At 43.6% G+C, this 17,143-nt stretch overlaps 10 non-coding genes across 10 annotated transcripts; all 10 read right to left on the bottom strand.

The window, feature by feature from the left end:
* Positions 1–4,753: 4,753 nt before the first annotated feature.
* TRNAV-CAC (transfer RNA valine (anticodon CAC)) lies at positions 4,754–4,826 on the bottom strand. Its single transcript has one exon. It is a non-coding gene; the product is annotated as a tRNA-Val (tRNA).
* An 834-nt stretch (positions 4,827–5,660) lies between these two features.
* Positions 5,661–5,733, bottom strand: TRNAV-AAC (transfer RNA valine (anticodon AAC)). Its single transcript has one exon. It is a non-coding gene; the product is annotated as a tRNA-Val (tRNA).
* Positions 5,734–6,143: 410 nt separating this feature from the next.
* Positions 6,144–6,216, bottom strand: TRNAV-UAC (transfer RNA valine (anticodon UAC)). The gene has a single exon. It is a non-coding gene; the product is annotated as a tRNA-Val (tRNA).
* Positions 6,217–7,044: 828 nt separating this feature from the next.
* Positions 7,045–7,117, bottom strand: TRNAV-CAC (transfer RNA valine (anticodon CAC)). Its single transcript has one exon. It is a non-coding gene; the product is annotated as a tRNA-Val (tRNA).
* A 3,159-nt stretch (positions 7,118–10,276) lies between these two features.
* Positions 10,277–10,349, bottom strand: TRNAV-AAC (transfer RNA valine (anticodon AAC)). The gene has a single exon. It is a non-coding gene; the product is annotated as a tRNA-Val (tRNA).
* A 411-nt stretch (positions 10,350–10,760) lies between these two features.
* TRNAA-UGC (transfer RNA alanine (anticodon UGC)) lies at positions 10,761–10,833 on the bottom strand. The gene has a single exon. It is a non-coding gene; the product is annotated as a tRNA-Ala (tRNA).
* A 2,806-nt stretch (positions 10,834–13,639) lies between these two features.
* On the bottom strand, positions 13,640–13,712 carry TRNAV-CAC (transfer RNA valine (anticodon CAC)). The gene has a single exon. It is a non-coding gene; the product is annotated as a tRNA-Val (tRNA).
* An 834-nt stretch (positions 13,713–14,546) lies between these two features.
* TRNAV-AAC (transfer RNA valine (anticodon AAC)) lies at positions 14,547–14,619 on the bottom strand. Its single transcript has one exon. It is a non-coding gene; the product is annotated as a tRNA-Val (tRNA).
* A 412-nt stretch (positions 14,620–15,031) lies between these two features.
* On the bottom strand, positions 15,032–15,104 carry TRNAV-UAC (transfer RNA valine (anticodon UAC)). The gene has a single exon. It is a non-coding gene; the product is annotated as a tRNA-Val (tRNA).
* Positions 15,105–16,060: 956 nt separating this feature from the next.
* Positions 16,061–16,133, bottom strand: TRNAV-CAC (transfer RNA valine (anticodon CAC)). The gene has a single exon. It is a non-coding gene; the product is annotated as a tRNA-Val (tRNA).
* Positions 16,134–17,143: the final 1,010 nt, after the last annotated feature.

Here is a 17,143-nt window from a genome sequence, read left to right as displayed (position 1 = left end):
GTTGACACAATATAGGATAGTGATCGGCAGATGGAACTGTATAAAGGGAAGCAGAATGGAAACAAGAATGGAGTTAAAGGGTGAAAAAAGGAAGATGGTGGCTACGTTACTGGTGGCGGCGGTGGTGATGGTGTTGCTGATAATAGGAGGAGTAGAGATTAATCCCGGCCCAGGTCCAGTAGGTTCCATTGGATGGGAAGAGTACGAGGCGATTAGAGAGATGATTAGAGAGGCTTGTCAGACGGAGCAAATAAAAGAAATGTTCCGAGAGTTATCCAGGGAATTTATGGACCTAAAATTGAGTATCAAAGAAGATGTAAAGAAGTTTGTGGAAGAGGAAGGGTGTAATAAAGATGAATTAGACCTATTGAAGCAGAAGGTAAGAAGCCTGGAGTGGGACCTGAGAGAAACTAAGAGAGCAGTCGAGAAGAGTCTACAAGACAACGTAAGAAAAAATATCTTCATATACGGTGTCCAAGAAGAAGAAAGAGAGTCTAAAGTCGAACTAGTGTACAAAGTGGTAGAAGTTATCCAGAACAGGATGAAGATCAACTTCAGTGAAGTTGATATTGACGATGTACAGCGTGTGAGGAGAGTGAAATTTAAGAGACCAATTAGAGTGAAATTACTATCGACACTGATGGCGGACATTGTAATAAGAAATTCGAGTAATCTGAAAGGAGAGAAAGTGTGGATAAAACGGGAGATGGACTGGGAAGCCATAGAGAAGAACAGAATTCTGTATAAACATTTAAGAGAGGCAAGAAAACAAGGTCTTAAGGCATATATTAGAGGGAAGCAGCTGGTGGTTGGAAACGGAAGGTGGAATCGAGTGTGGGGGGCGGGAAGGCTGAAAAAGCTTGATGAAGAACACCAACAGCAGCAGAACGTGTCCTTGGCAACAGTGGAAGTAGCAAGGAAGGTCAGTGAAAAGAGTGATATTACGGAAGTGAGCGAAGTCCACATCACATCAGGTGCGGGAAGTAGGGATGTGCTGAACAGCAGTGCCAGCAACCAGGTGGGCGGAAATGGAGAGTCCTTGAAGAGTCATCACAACACAGAGATGGAGGAAGCAAGTAATGTGCCACAACTGGTGAGGAGTACAGTGGAAATTGTGAATGAAGGTAACAGTAGGCAGGGTAAGAATGCATCCTCTCCGAGTAAAAGGATCACTGAAAATAAAATGGAAAAAAGACAGGCGCTAAATAAGGAATGATCATTAAGTTTGAAAGATCTCTGGGGAAAGAAAAAAGGCGTAGGTATGGAGAAAGGGAAGGATGACGGGAGAAAAGAGAACGAGGAGAGATCTGGAGAGGACTCACAGGGAAGAGTGACAAGGAGTAGAGGTGGAAATGGAGAAGCACAGGGGCAAAGAGTAGGAGGGAATAAATAACTAGAGATGGCGATAGGGTTGTGGAATATTGAGGGGTTGATGGGGAAAATAGGGAATAAAGAATTGGAGAAAACAGTAAAGGAGTATGAGATTATTGCCCTAGTAGAGACGTGGTTAGGAAAAGGGATAGAAATTGAATGGGATGGGTATAGAGTAGTCAACGTGATAAAAGAAAAAAGGGGGAGAATGGGAAGAAATCCGGGCGGGATAACAGTTTTAATGAGTTAGTAGAGAGAGTAGAGAGAATACAGAATGAGGTAGAAGGGGTGGTATGGCTGAGAATTAAAATGGGAAATGATGCGAAGGAGGCAATTTGCCTGGCTCTATTATACAACCACCCTAAAGACTCAACTTATGCTAATAAAACATTTTTTGAAGAACTGATTGAAGAAATAAACAAAATGAAAGGATTATATGTGGAAGATGGAATGATATTGTTAGGGGATTGGAATGCAAGAGTGAGTAATAGGGTACCCGATTATGGGAGAGAGGATAAGGAAGTGAGTGAGTACAGAAGAAATAGTAAAGACAAAGATATAAATAGCTATGGGGTAAGATTATTAGAGTTATGTGCTATAGAAAAATTATATATTTTAAATGGATGGATGAAGGGAGATAGTAATGGTGAGCTGACATTCATCTCATCGAAGGGCGGGAGTGTAGTAGATATAGGAGTTAGCACGGAAATAGCTCTAAAGAAGATAATAAGTTTTGAGGTGACAGAATGTGTGATAACAGAACATATGCCCATCAAGATAAAATTAAGGGGGGAGTATGATGGAGTGAAGAGAAGGGTAGGAAAAAGAGATAGGTATAAGGAGGGATGGAAGTACATTTGGAATGATACCACGATCGAGAGATTGAGAACAGAGTTAAAAGAGAGTGAAGAGAGAATAAGGGTTGAAAGTGAAAGGATGTTGGAAGGAGGGGATGTGGATGAAGTTTTAAAACTAATAGAACGCCCAGTATGGAAGGTGGGTAAGAAAGTGAGAATAAGGGAAGAGAAAGACAGAAACATAGGCGCGGGGTGGTTTGATGAAGAGTGTAAGAGGAAACGAATGGTAGTAATGACAGCTCTAGCGGACTTCAAGAAAGGAGGAGAACAAGGGAAAAGAGAGGATTATTGTAAAGTAAGAAGAGATTACAAGAAGTTACTAAATGAGAAAAAAAAGTGCTGGAAAGCAGCGGAAGCTGAGAGAGTAAACAGGTATTGCAAAGAGAAAAGATTTGATAGGGTTTGGGAAACTATAAATAAGATTAAGAGAACTAGATCGACAGGGGGAGGAACAATGATAACAGAAAATGAGTGGATAGGATATTTTGCAGAGCTTTTGGGTGGGAGGGGAGAAGGCCACGGGGGTATGGAAAAGACGTATATTGGAAAGGAAGTACAAACAGGAGTACAGTTACTAGATGAGGAGATAACAAGTCAGGAAATAGTTAGGGTGTTAAGTAAAGTAAAAACCAAAACAGCGGGTGGAGCAAATGGTATTACTAACAGGATATGGAAGGAAGTAGGAGCAAATGAAGTAATGTTGAAAGTGATGGTGAAATTTTTTAACAAGATATGGGAAACGAATAAATTCCCTAGCGAGTGGAGAAAAGGAGTACTTTGTCCTATATATAAGAACAAAGGAAGTCGAAGTGATCCAAACAACTATAGAGGAATAACACTCCTGGACTCGCTGTCGAAGGTATATACAGGTATTTTAGCTAATAGGATTATAAATTGGGCAGAGAAATATGGAAGGATTTCGGACTATCAAAATGGATTTCGTAAAGAGAAAAATACTGTGGATAATATTTGGATTTTGGATACTTTAATTACGAAGTATGTGAAAATAGCAGGGAAGAGATTATATGTAGCAGCAGTAGATTTAGAGAAAGCCTTCGATGCAGTGAATAGAGAGGCGTTATTTACTAGATTAAGAGAGGTTGGGTTATCGGTAAAAATGAGGATGGCAATAGAAGGAATATATGAGAAAGTATTGGTGATGATTAAACTAAAAGGGGGTGGGTTGAGTAAGTGTATGGAATCGAAAAGGGGTGTGAGGCAGGGTTGTAAGCTATCACCCATATTATTTCTACTGTTTATAAATAATATATTGGATAGACATGGAGGCGAGAGATGGCAATGCCCTTGGATTGGGAAGAGGGAGATACCGGGGCTGCTATTTGCAGACGATTTATTAATCTTGGCATTAACAGCAAAGGGGTTGCAGGAAGGACTAAATGAGGTAGTGGAATATACTAGAAGACGGGCACTCAAGATAAATGTACGGAAGACGCAGATAATGATATGTAGGAAGAGGAAAGCCAAAAAAGAAAATAAATTCTGGACAGTCGAGCAGCAAGAAATCAGACCAGAAAAAAAATGGAGTATTTAGGAGTTATAATTAGTAGTAACGGCACGTGGGAAAATCAGATTAGAAGAGCCAGATATAAAGGAAGGGGAGCACTGGCAGTAGTGGGGATATTAGAAAATAAATTTCCGGATATAAAGTACAAAATACAGAGATTGGTGTTCCAATCAATGGTCAAAGGAAAAATGTTATATGGGGTAGAAATATGGGGATTAGAGGAAAATAGAAAAGAACTAAACCAGGTGGTGGCGAAATTTAGTAAGATTATTATGGGAGTTCCAAACTGTACTGCAAATGTGGGGGCTAGATTAGTATGTAAAGAATCGATTAAACACATATAACGACAGTCGAAAAACAACTTCATAACACTCTACTGCAAACTGTTTCCCTCAGGCAACAAATTACTTTTCACTTGTATAAATGGATAAATATTCTAGACAGAAGTAGTTTTATGGACAATCCTAAACTTTACAGTCATTTAAAGACATATACCAGTGATGCCTACATTTTCATATATACTGTACATAACATAAGCCAAAACAGCAATACAACCAAAGGTAGACCTTCCACATTGTCAACATCCACGCGTACCAACCACCGTTTATTTATCGTGGGCGCTCCCCATCACAAAACCACAGGCTTTAGGAGTACATCTGGCTCAACATTAAAAACATAGCGACATATGGTCGTGCAAGTTGTACTTGCGCCTTGCAGTATGTGCCCATGGATAGTACGCAGGAATTAAATTCCAGAAATTTCAGAAACTGTAACAGCGGCCGTAGAACAACTTGTTAAGAACTATTGTTATAGGACGCCAATTTCAAACGTTTTACGCCAATGTCGGGAGCCGTGTAAGTAATTTGCCGCTTTTCCCCCGTATGATACCACGTGAATGCTACACCACGCTCGCCTTCTTCACACTCCTAGCGTTTTTCTCCCATTGTCGCCTATCAGTGATGCACAAAAGTCAGACTGCGGTTTTCCAATGTAAACAAGCTGTTTCCGCCCGGTATCGAACCGGGGACCTTCCGCGTGTGAGGCGGATGTGATAACCACTACACCACGGAAACAACCGCATGTCATGGCATTTACAGAATATACTCCATCTGCAAACTAAAGCCAGTTTTTAGCATTTTTTGATGTGCAGCGTTAAGCGAACGTGTAAACTTTCATGTCTGTGGAACGTATGTACTGCACATTAAATTAATGCTCGAAATTTCCGGCGACCTGGAATTTTAAAAATGGGAGCTAGTGAGATCTAGACAATGTCGGAACCCTGATGAAAATTTCGCGCGGATTACTACTTTCCCGCCTGCTTTATTCACACTCCTAGCCTTTTAATCTTCCATTGCCGCCATAAGACCTATCTGTGTTTCAGAATATATAATTTAAAATGTGACTTTCCAATATGAAATTAGTTCACCCCGCCCAGCATATAACCGCGGACCTTCCACGGGTTACACGGATGTGCTAACCATTACACAATGCAAAAAACTGCTTGATTTGCAATTTACAGAATACATTCATGTTGTTCACTAAAGCAACTTTGTAGCATTCATTGATGTGCAGTGCTAAGCACAAGTGTAAATGTGTTTGTCTGTCTAAAATGCCTTTTTTACAGCTTGAAGTAGGTCGCGTTATATCCAGTGCCATGGAATAAGGACCGGAGGAGCAAATACATTATAGAACATTCAGATACTAAAACAGCAGACGAAACCGACTTGTTAATGGAACTATTCTTATAGAACAAGAATATAACACGATTTACACCACCGTCGGCAGCCGTGAGATCAACTCTCCGTGTTTGCCCATTATCATACCAGGTGAATGCTGGGCCTCGCTCGCCTTCTTCACACCTACAGTGTTGCACAAAAATTAGACAGTGTTTCTCCACTGTAAATAGCTGTTTCCATCCGGGATTGAACCCGGGACCTTCCGCGTGTTAGGCGGATGTGATAACCACTACACCACGGAAACGACCTGTATGGTCTCACTTACAGGATATATTCAAGTTTTAAACAAAAGCTACTTTGTAGCATTCGGGGATGTGCAGTGTTAAGCACATGTATTTGTTAGAAATTAAAGTAGGGCGCGAAACTTCCAGTGCCCTGGAATATGGACCACAGGAGCAATGATATTGTAGAACCTTCAGATACTATAACAGAAGCCCTAGAACAACTGGACGAAGGAACTATTGTTATAGAACGCCAATTTCATTCGTTTTTCACCGCCGACGGCCGCCGTGCATGAAACTTCCCGTGAATTCCCATTATCGTAGCACGTGAACGATGGGCCCCGCTCGCCATTTCAACACATCTAATATTTTTCTACCATTGTCACATATTATTTTTGCACAAAAAAGCAGTGGTTTTCCTGTAAAAAAGGTCTGCTTCCGCCCGGGATCGAACCGGGGACCTTCCGCGTGTAAAGCGGATGTGATAATCACTACACCACGGAAACAACCACATGTCTTGGCATTTATAGAATACATTCAAGCTGAAAACCAAAAACATATAACGACAGTCGAAAAACAACTTCATAACCCTCTACAGCAAACTGTTTCCCTCAGGCAACAAATTACTTTTCACTTGTATAAATGGATAAATCCAGGACACTGCCCTTTTGGCGGTAGAGGTGGGATCCCTCGCTAAGTCCGGGGGAAAAACCGAACCTGGAGGGTAAACAGATGATGATGATGATGATGATGATAAATGGATAAATATTCTAGACAGAAGTAGTTTCATGGACAATCCTAAACTTTACAGTCATTTAAAGACATATACCAGTGATGCCTACATTTTCATATATACTGTACATAACATAAGCCAAAACAGCAATACAACCAAAGGTAGACCTTCCACATTGTCAACATCCACGCGTACCAACCACCGTTTATTTATCGTGGGCGCTCCCCATCACAAAACCACAGGCTTTAGGAGTACATCTGGCTCAACATCAAAAACATAGCGACATATGGTCGTGCAAGTTGTACTTGCGCCTTGCAGTATGTGCCCATGGATAGTACGCAGGAATTAAATTCCAGAAATTTCAGAAACTGTAACAGCGGCCGTAGAACAACTTGTTAAGAACTATTGTTATAGGACGCCAATTTCAAACGTTTTACGCCAATGTCGGGAGCCGTGAAAGTAATTTTCCGCTTTTCCCCCGTATGAAACCACGTGAATGCTACACCACGCTCGCCTTCTTCACACTCCTAGCATTTTTCTCCCATTGTCGCCTATCAGTGATGCACAAAAGTCAGACTGCGGTTTTCCAATGTAAACAAGCTGTTTCCGCCCGGTATCGAACCGGGGACCTTCCGCGTGTGAAGCGGATGTGATAACCACTACACCACGGAAACAACCGCATGTCGTGGCATTTACAGAATATATTCCATCTGCAAACTAAAGCCAGTTTTTAGCATTTTTTGACGTGCAGCGTTAAGCGAACGTGTAAACTTTCATGTCTGTGGAACGTATGTACTGCACATTAAATTAATGCTCGAAATTTCCGGCGACCTGGAATTTTAAAAATTGGAGCTAGTGAGATCTAGACAATGTCGGAACCCTGATGAAAATTTCGCGTGGATTACTACTTTCCCGCCTGCTTTATTCACACTCCTAGCCTTTTAATCTTCCATTGCCGCCATAAGACCTATCTGTGTTTCAGAATATATAATTTAAAATGTGACTTTCCAATATGAAATTAGTTCACCCCGCCCAGCATATAACCGCGGACCTTCCACGGGTTACACGGATGTGCTAACCATTACACAATGCAAAAAACTGCTTGATTTGCAATTTACAGAATACATTCATGTTGTTCACTAAAGCAACTTTGTTGCATTCATTGATGTGCAGTGCTTAGCACAAGTGCAAATGTGTTTGTCTGTCTAAAATGCCTTTTTTACAGCTTGAAGTAGGTCGCGTTATATCCAGTGCCTCAATTCCACGACCCAGATGGAATCTGCAAAAAGCTGATTGGAACGCCTTCTCCGAAAGCCTTGATAAATATCTAGGCTGGATCCCACCATCTGCTGATAACTATAACAGGTTAGTTGGAGCCGTTATCTGTACAGCAAAAAAGCTCATACCCAGAGGATATCGTAAAGAATATATTCCAGGCTGGGATGAGAAATGCGAAGAACTCTATAACATTTTTCAAAGTAGCTGTGACAGAGAAATAGCAGATGATCTAATACATAACCTGGATGCTGCACGCCGACAGAAGTGGATAGACACTACTCAGAAAATCGATTTCAAAGTCTCTAGCCGAAAAGCATGGTCTCTGCTACGAAAATTAGGAGGAGCTAATCGTATCGTACGAGAAGATAGTCTCGTAACAACCAACAACATTGCTTCACACATTGTTAAAACTTCTAAAGGAATAAATCATCGCGCGACTACAACCAGTATTAAACAGGAACTAAAAAAACTAAAAGCTAGAGCTGGCTCTACGACAGAGTACTCATATGACATCACCCCCGAAGAGGTTGCAGCTGCAATAAAGGATGTAAAACCCGGTAAAGCTCCTGGCTTTGATGGCATACTCCCCGAGTTTCTCATCAAATCTGGAAAATATATGAGGACATGGCTAGCAAAATTCTTCACCTCAATGCTAAAAACAGGAAACGTACCTCAAGAGCTTAAACGTGCCAAGATAATTGCTCTCCTTAAACCAGGAAAACGTGCAGATCTTGTGCAAAGCTACCGTCCAATTGCATTACTTAGTGTTATATATAAACTCTTGGAACGAGTACTGATTAATAGGATTGGCCAAACAATACTTTCGGCGATCCCTGCAGAACAAGCTGGCTTTCGTCCCAACCGAAGTTGCGCAGATCAAGTTTTGGCACTCACATCACATATTGAAGCAGGCTTTCAGAAGATGATGAAAACATCTGTGGCTTTCATTGATTTATCAGCAGCCTATGATACCGTCTGGCGGCAAGGCCTACTCTACAAGCTGATGAAGATGATTCCATGCCAACAAATTACGAAGCTTATTGATAACATGATTGGAAACAGAGGATTTCAGGTTATTATGGGAAACAAAACCAGTGGCCAGAAATTCCTCCAAAATGGTCTCCCCCAAGGTTCTGTTCTAGCCCCACTGCTCTTTAGCCTTTACATTGCTGATATGCCAGAAACTGTCAGCAAAAAGTTTGGATATGCTGATGATTGGGTCATTGCAACTAGGCACACTCACTTCGAACCCATGGAAGAAACTCTAACATGTGATTTGTCTGTGCTTGCAGAGTATTTTCGTAAATGGAGGCTTCGACCTAATGCATCAAAAACAGAGGTGACTTGCTTCCATCTCAACAACAGACAATCCAATAGGACTCTGGAAGTCTACTTTGATGGTACACAACTTACCCACAATAAGGAACCAACATATCTTGGAGTCACGCTAGACAGGACCCTGTCGTTTAAATCACATCTCACAAAAACTGCTGCGAAACTGAGAACAAGAAACAACATCATACAAAAGCTTTGTGGAACCACGTGGGGATCATCCGCCACAACTCTGCGGACGTCTGCGTTGAGCTTGGTATATTCTGCGGCGGAGTACTGCGCACCAGTATGGTTGAACAGCGCCCATACTAACAAAGTTGATGTCCAACTTAATAGTACTATGCGCATTATTACAGGAACAATCAGGTCTACTCCCACAATCTGGCTGCCTGTCCTAAGTAACATACCACCTCCTAACCTGCGAAGGAAAGTAGCTTTGATCAGAGAATACAACAAGATCCTAGCAAACCCTGGACTACCGGTACATGCTGACATCTCAGACCTCAAAATCAAACGACTTCGTTCGAGACATCCACCTCTTGCAGCCGAGATCAATCACATCGGATTCAACATCACCGCTTCCTGGAGGGAAGAATGGATGCAAAATGCTCCAGCTATATGCCAGAAAATGCCAAGCATCGATAAGACAGTTCCAGGGTTTGATCAACCCCGCAAGGTATGGTCAATGCTCAACCGCCTCAGGACGGGACACGGAAGATGTGGGGATTCACTTTTTAAATGGCGAATGCTCTCCTCGCCGCTATGCGACTGTGGTGCACCGCGACAAACTATTAAACACATCAGGGAGGAATGCAGCATCTGAGCATATGGAGTGCCATATGAAGACTTCTTGATGGCAACCCCAAAATGTATTGAGTACATACAAGATCTAGATATTTGTTTGTAGATTGTTTCATTGGTTATTTTTGTTCATTTGTAATAACGTATTTGTATGCCATACGCTAAATAATAAATAATAGGACCGGAGTAGCAAATATATTATAGAACATTCAGATACTAAAACAGCAGACGAAAACGACTTGTTAATGGAACTATTCTTATAGAACAAGAATATAACACGATTTACGCCACCGTCGGCTGCCGTGAGAGCAACTCTCCGTGTTTGCCCATTATCATACCAGGTGAATGCTGGGCCTCGCTCGCCTTCTTCACACCTACAGTGTTGCACAAAAATTAGACAGTGTTTTTCCAATGAAAATAGCTGTTTCCGCCCGGGATTGAACCGGGGACCTTCCGCGTGTTAGGCGGATGTGATAACCACTACACCACGGAAACGACGGCGCATAGTCTCACTTACAGGATATATTCAAGATTTAAACAAAAGCTACTTTGTAGCATTCGGGGATGTGCAGTGTTAAGCACATGTATTTGTTAGAAATTAAAGTAGGGCGCGAAACTTCCAGTGCCCTGGAATATGGACCACAGGAGCAATGATATTGTAGAACCTTCAGATACTATAACAGAAGCCCTAGAACAAATGGTCGAAGGAACTATTGTTATAGAACGCCAATTTCATTCGTTTTTCACCGCCGACGGCCGTCGTGCAGGAAACTTCCCGTGGATTCCCATTATCATAGCACGTGAACGATGGGCCCCGCTCGCCATTTCCACACATCTAATATTTTTCTACCATTGTCACATATTATTTTTGCACAAAAAAGCAGTGGTTTTCCTGTAAAAAAGAGCTGCTTCCGCCCGGGACCGAACCGGGGACCTTCCGCGTGCAAAGCGGATGTGATAACCACTACACCACGGAAACAACCACATGTCTGGGTATTTACAGAATACATTCAAGCTGAAACCCAAAGCCAGTGTGTGGCATTCCTTGATGTGCTGTGTTAAACAAAGGTGTAAACTTTATGTCTGTGGAACGTCTGTGCTCCACAATAAATTAAAGCGCGAAATTTCCGGTGGCCTGGAATTTGTACCAGAGGAGCTAGTAAGACCTAGATTAAACACATATAACGACAGTCGAAAAACAACTTCATAACACTCTACTGCAAACTGCTTCCCTCAGGCAACAAATTACTTTTCACTTGTATAAATGGGGGGACTCTCTCCTCTGATTTGGATTGCACCGAACTCCGTCGCACATTCAAATCATTTTTGCTCGGCCGGGTGGCTCACCATCTATAACTTAGCTTCCCGCCGATTCAATCAGCATATTAGGCCGACACCTAGTTGGTAGTCAGCCTCCCCAGCACCATGCCCAGCTGCGTGCTCCATGACATCGATCCCGCTCTCTCTGACCAGGACTTACTTGCCAAACTCCAAATGGCACACGTCCCAGCCCGAAGCGTCTCAAGGATACTGCAAGACTTCGTCCCTACACGTCGGGTCCTGCTACATCTCCACTCAGCTGACGCCGTTTCACATTTTCTCGCCAGCGGAATCTACTTGGACAGCCAGATCCACCGAGTGACATCTTGTCCTTCGTACTTTGCCAACGAAACACCACCACAGTGGACTCCGTCCCAACCATCTTCCTCTCATTTCTACACAACTCCCATCGCCACCACCACCAGCACCACCATCACCACTACCATCGCAACGACCAGCACGCCCTCCATCCCTCTCTATCCTTCTGTCCCGGTCACAACTGTTATAACATGCCATCCTTCTCCTCTCATGACTTCTTTCCTCCCTGTCTGCCCTAGCCCTGAAGGACCTCAACACCTGAACCAACCCACTGAGACATCTCCGTCTACAGCTGCAGCACTGCCTTCGTCACCACCATCTACGCACGCCGCCGACGCAGCAGCCTCCGCCGCACCACCATCCACGCAGTCCTCATCGACCTGTCACACCATGTACAGCTGTGTGATACGCGGAGTGGATCCTGCTCTATCAGCTCGAACGATTCTCCAGGAACTTCAAGCCGAAGGCGTCCCAGTTCGTCGCGTCTTTCGGATCAAGAACTCCTCCGGCCCGACGTATATGGTCCGCATACACCTTCCAACTGCCGAAGATGTCCAACGACTTATTGCCAATGGAGCTTACATCTATCGCCATCGTCATAAAGTTGAGCCCCCTCTCTCCCCACCTCAACCTATTCGCCAACGTTTCAACCCACCATATTGCCGCCCCCGGCCAATTCCTCCTTTCCAACCTCGTACACCCGTTTGCCCACGCCTTTCCCCACCTAATTTCTTCCCTCCACCACCTCCAACGCTAGATATCATCCGACTCCTCATCACTTCCCTTAACAATATCACAACAATTCTGCAACTCCTCACATTCCATTTCCACCCTGCTACATTCATTTCAACTTCACTCCTCGAGCACACTTCCTATCGTTCCCATCTCCCCAGCTAAGAAGACCCACCGTTACTTCCTCATGAATATTTACATCGCTATCCCCATCTTCCTCTTCTATCACACCTTCTACTTCTTTTCCCTTCTCCCGGCCCGAGAGATCGCGACACGATCTAGGGGGCCCGCCCCGTCCTTCGGGCGGGGAATGAAAGCATTTAAGCAGCAGCAGCAGTATAAATGGATAAGTCCGCCTCTGTGGTGTAGTGGTTAGCGTGATTAGCTGCCACCCCCGGAGGTCCGGGTTCGATTCCCGGCTCTGCCACGAAATTTGAAAAGTGGTACGAGGGCTGGAACGGGGTCCACTCAGCCTCGGGAGGTCAACTGAGTAGCGGTGGGTTCGATTCCCACCTCAGCCATCCTGGAAGTGGTTTTCCGTGGTTTCCCGCTTCTCCTCCAGGCGAATGCCGGGATGGTACCTAACTTAAGGCCCCGGACGCTTCCTTCCCTCTTCCTTGCCTATCCCTTCCAATCTTCCCATCCCTCCACAAGGCCCCTGTTCAGCATAGCAGGTGAGGCCGCCTGGGCGAGGTACTGGACATACTCACCAGTTGTATCCCCCGACCAAGAGTCTGAAGCTCCAGGACACTGCCCTGGCGGTAGAGGTGGGATCCCTCGCTAAGTCCGAGGGAAAAACCGAACCTGGAGGGTAAACAGATGATGATGATGATGATAAATGGATAAATATTCTAGACAGAAGTAGTTTTATGGACAATCCTAAACTTTACAGTCATTTAAAGACATATACCAGTGATGCCTACATTTTCATATATACTGTACATAACATAAGCCAAAACAGCAATACAACCAAAGGTAGACCTTCCACATTGTCAACAAACACGCGTACCAACCACCGTTTATTTATCGTGGGCGCTCCCCATCACAAAACCACAGGCTTTAGGAGTACATCTGGCTCAATATCAAAAAAATAGCGACATATGGTCGTGCAAGTTGTACTTGCGCCTTGCAGTATGTACCCATGGATAGTAGGCAGGAATTAAATTCCAGAAATTTCAGAAACTGTAACAGCGGCCGTAGAACAACTTGTTAAGAACTATTGTTATAGGACGCCAATTTCAAACGTTTTACGACAAAGTCGGGAGCCGTGAAAATAATTTCCCGCTTTTCCCCAGTATGATAGCACGTGAATGCTACACCACGCTCGCCTTCTTCACACTCCTAGCATTTTTCTCCCATTGCCGCCTATCAGTGATGCACAGAAGTCAGACTGCGGTTTTCCAATGTAAACAAGCTGTTTCCGCCCGGTATCGAACCGGGGACCTTCCGCGTGTGAGGCGGATGTGATAACCACTACACCACGGAAACAACCGCATGTCTTGGCATTTACAGAATATATCCCATCTGCAAACTAAAGCCAGTTTTTAGCATTTTTTGATGTGCAGCGTTAAGCGAACGTGTAAACTTTCATGTCTGTGGAACGTATGTACTGCACATTAAATTAATGCTCGAAATTTCCCCGCGACCTGGAATTTTAAAAATGGGAACTGGTGAGATCTAGACAATGTCGAAACCCTGGTGAAAATTTCGCGTGGATTACTACTTTCCCGCTTGCTATGTTCACATTCCTAGCCTCTTAATCTTCCATTGCCGCCATAAGACCTATCTGTGTTTCAGAATATATAATTTAAAATGTGACTTTCCAATATGAAATTAGTTCACCCCGCCCAGCATATAACCGCGGACCTTCCACGGGTTACACGGATGTGCTAACCATTACACAATGCAAAAAACTGCTTAATTTGCAATTTACAGAATGCATTCATGTTGTTCACTAAGCAACTTTGTTGCATTCATTGATGTGCAGTGCTTAGCACAAGTGTAAATGTGTTTGTCTGTCTAAAATGCCTTTTTTACAGCTTGAAGTAGGTCGCTTTATATCCAGTGCCATGGAATAAGGACCGGAGGAGCAAATACATTATAGAACATTCAGATACTAAAACAGCAGATAAAAACGACTTGTTAATGGAACTATTCTGATAGAACAAGAATATAACACGATTTACACCACCGTCGGCTGCCGTGAGAGCAACTCTCCGTGTTTGCCCATTATCATACCAGGTGAATGCTGGGCCTCGCTCGCCTTCTACACACCTACAGTGTTGCACAAAAATTAGACAGTGTATTTCCAATGAAAATAGCTGTTTCCGCCCGGGATTGAACCGGGGACCTTCCGCGTGTTAGGCGGATGTGATAACCACTACACCACGGAAACGACCGCGCATAGTCTCACTTACAGGATATATTCAAGATTTAAACAAAAGCTACTTTGTAGCATTCGGGGATGTGCAGTGTTAAGCACATGTATTTGTTAGAAATTAAAGTAGGGCGCGAAACTTCCAGTGCCCTGGAATATGGACCACAGGAGCAATGATATTGTAGAACCTTCAGATACTATAACAGAAGCCCTAGAACAACTTGTCAAAGGAACTATTGTTATAGAACGCCAATTTCATTCGTTTTTCACCGCCGACGGCCGCCGTGCAGGAAACTTACCGTGGATTCCCATTATCATAGCACGTGAACGATGGGCCACGCTCGCCATTTCCACACATCTAATATTTTTCTACCATTGTCACATATTATTGTTGCACAAAAAAGCAGTGGTTTTCCGGTAAAGAAAAAGCTGCCTCCGCCCGGGATCGAACCGGGGACCTTCCGCGTGTAATACGGATGTGATAACCACTACACCACGGAAACAACCACATGTCTGGGTATTTACAGAATACATTCAAGCTGAAAACCAAAGCCAGTGTGTGGCATTCCTTGATGTGCTGTGTTAAGCAAAGGTGTAAACTTTATGTCTGTGGAACGTCTTTGCTCCACACTAAATTAAAGCGCGAAATTTCCGGTGGCCTGGAATTTGTACCAGAGGAGTTAGTAAGACCTAGATTAAACACATATAACGACAGTCGAAAAACAATTTCATAACCCTCTACTGCAAACTGTTTCCCTCAGGCAACAGATTATTTTTCACTTGTGTAAATGGCCTGGCCAGAGAGAGGGCGACACCCTCTAGGTGGCCCGCCCCACCCCTTCAGGGTGGGGAATGAAAACTTCGAAAGCAAAGCAAGTATAAATGGATAAATATTCTAGACAGAAGTAGTTTTATGGACAATCCTAAACTTTACAGTCATTTAAAGACATATACCAGTGATGCCTACATTTTCATATATACTGTACATAACATAAGCAAAAACAGCAACACAACCAAAGGTAGACCTTCCACATTGTCAACATCCACGCGTACCAACCACCGTTTATTTATCGTGGGCGCTCCCCATCACAAAACCACAGGCTTTAGGAGTACATCTGGCTCAACATCAAAAACATAGCAACATATGGTCGTGCAAGTTGTACTTGCGCCTTGCAGTATGTACCCATGGATAGTAGGCAGGAATTAAATTCCAGAAATTTCAGAAACTGTAACAGCGGCTGTAGAACAACTTGTTAAGAACTATTGCTATAATACGCCAATTTCAAACGTTATACGCCAATGTCGGGAGCCGTGAAAGTAATTTCCCGCTTTTCACCAGTATGATACCACGTGAATGCTACACCACGCTCGCCTTCTTCACACTCGTAGCATTTTTCTCGCATTGTCGCCTATCAGTGATGCACAAAAATCAGACAGCGGTTTTCCAATGTAAATAAGCTGTTTCCGCCCGGTATCGAACCGGGGACCTTCCGCGTGTGAGGCGGATGTGATAACCACTACACCACGGAAACAACCGCATGTCTTGGCATTTACAGAATATATTCCATCTGCAAACTAAAGCCAGGTTTTAGCATTTTTTGATGTGCAGCGTTAAGCGAACGTGTAAACTTTCATGTCTGTGGAACGTATGTACTGCACATTAAATTATTGCTCGAAATTTCCGGCGACCTGGAATTTTTAAAATGGGAGCTAGTGAGATCTAGACAATGTCGGAACCCTGATGAAAATTTCGCGTGGATTACTACTTTCCCGCCTGCTTTATTCACACTCCTAGCCTTTTAATCTTCCATTGCCGCCATAAGACCTATCTGTGTTTCAGAATATATAAATTATAATGTGACTTTCCAATATGAAATTAGTTCACCCCGCCCAGCATATAACCGCGGACCTTCCACGGGTTACACGGATGTGCTAACCATTACACAATGCAAAAAACTGCTTGATTTGCAATTTACAGAATGCATTCATGTTGTTCACTAAAGCAACTTTGTTGCATTCATTGATGTGCAGTGCTTAGCACAAGTGTAAATGTGTTTGTCTGTCTAAAATGCCTTTTTTACAGCTTGAAGTAGGTCGCTTTATATCCAGTGCCATGGAATAAGGACCGGAGGAGCAAATACATTATAGAACATTCAGATACTAAAACAGCAGACGAAAACGACTTGTTAATGGAACTATTCTTATAGAACAAGAATATAACACGATTTACACCACCGTCGGCTGCCGTGAGAGCAACTCTCCGTGTTTGCCCATTATCATACCAGGTGTCCGACTGGTTTGCTGAACGGCCAGCGTACTGGCCTTCGGTTCAGAGGGTCCCGGGTTCGGTTCCCGGCTGGGTCGGGGATTTTAACCTTAATTGGTTAATTACTACGGCACGGGGACTGGGTGTATGTGTTGTCTTCATCATCATTTCATCCTCATTACGACGCGCAGGTCACCTACGGGTGTCAAGTAGAAAGACCTGCAACTCGCGAGCCGAACCCGTCCTGGGATATCCCGGCACTAAAAGCCATACGCC

The sequence above is a fragment of the Anabrus simplex genome, chromosome 3 (genome assembly GCF_040414725.1).
Source record: "Anabrus simplex isolate iqAnaSimp1 chromosome 3, ASM4041472v1, whole genome shotgun sequence".
NCBI lineage: Eukaryota > Metazoa > Arthropoda > Insecta > Orthoptera > Tettigoniidae > Anabrus > Anabrus simplex.
Note: the sequence above shows the minus strand (reverse complement) of the source record. Positions and strands in the feature narration are given on the sequence as shown.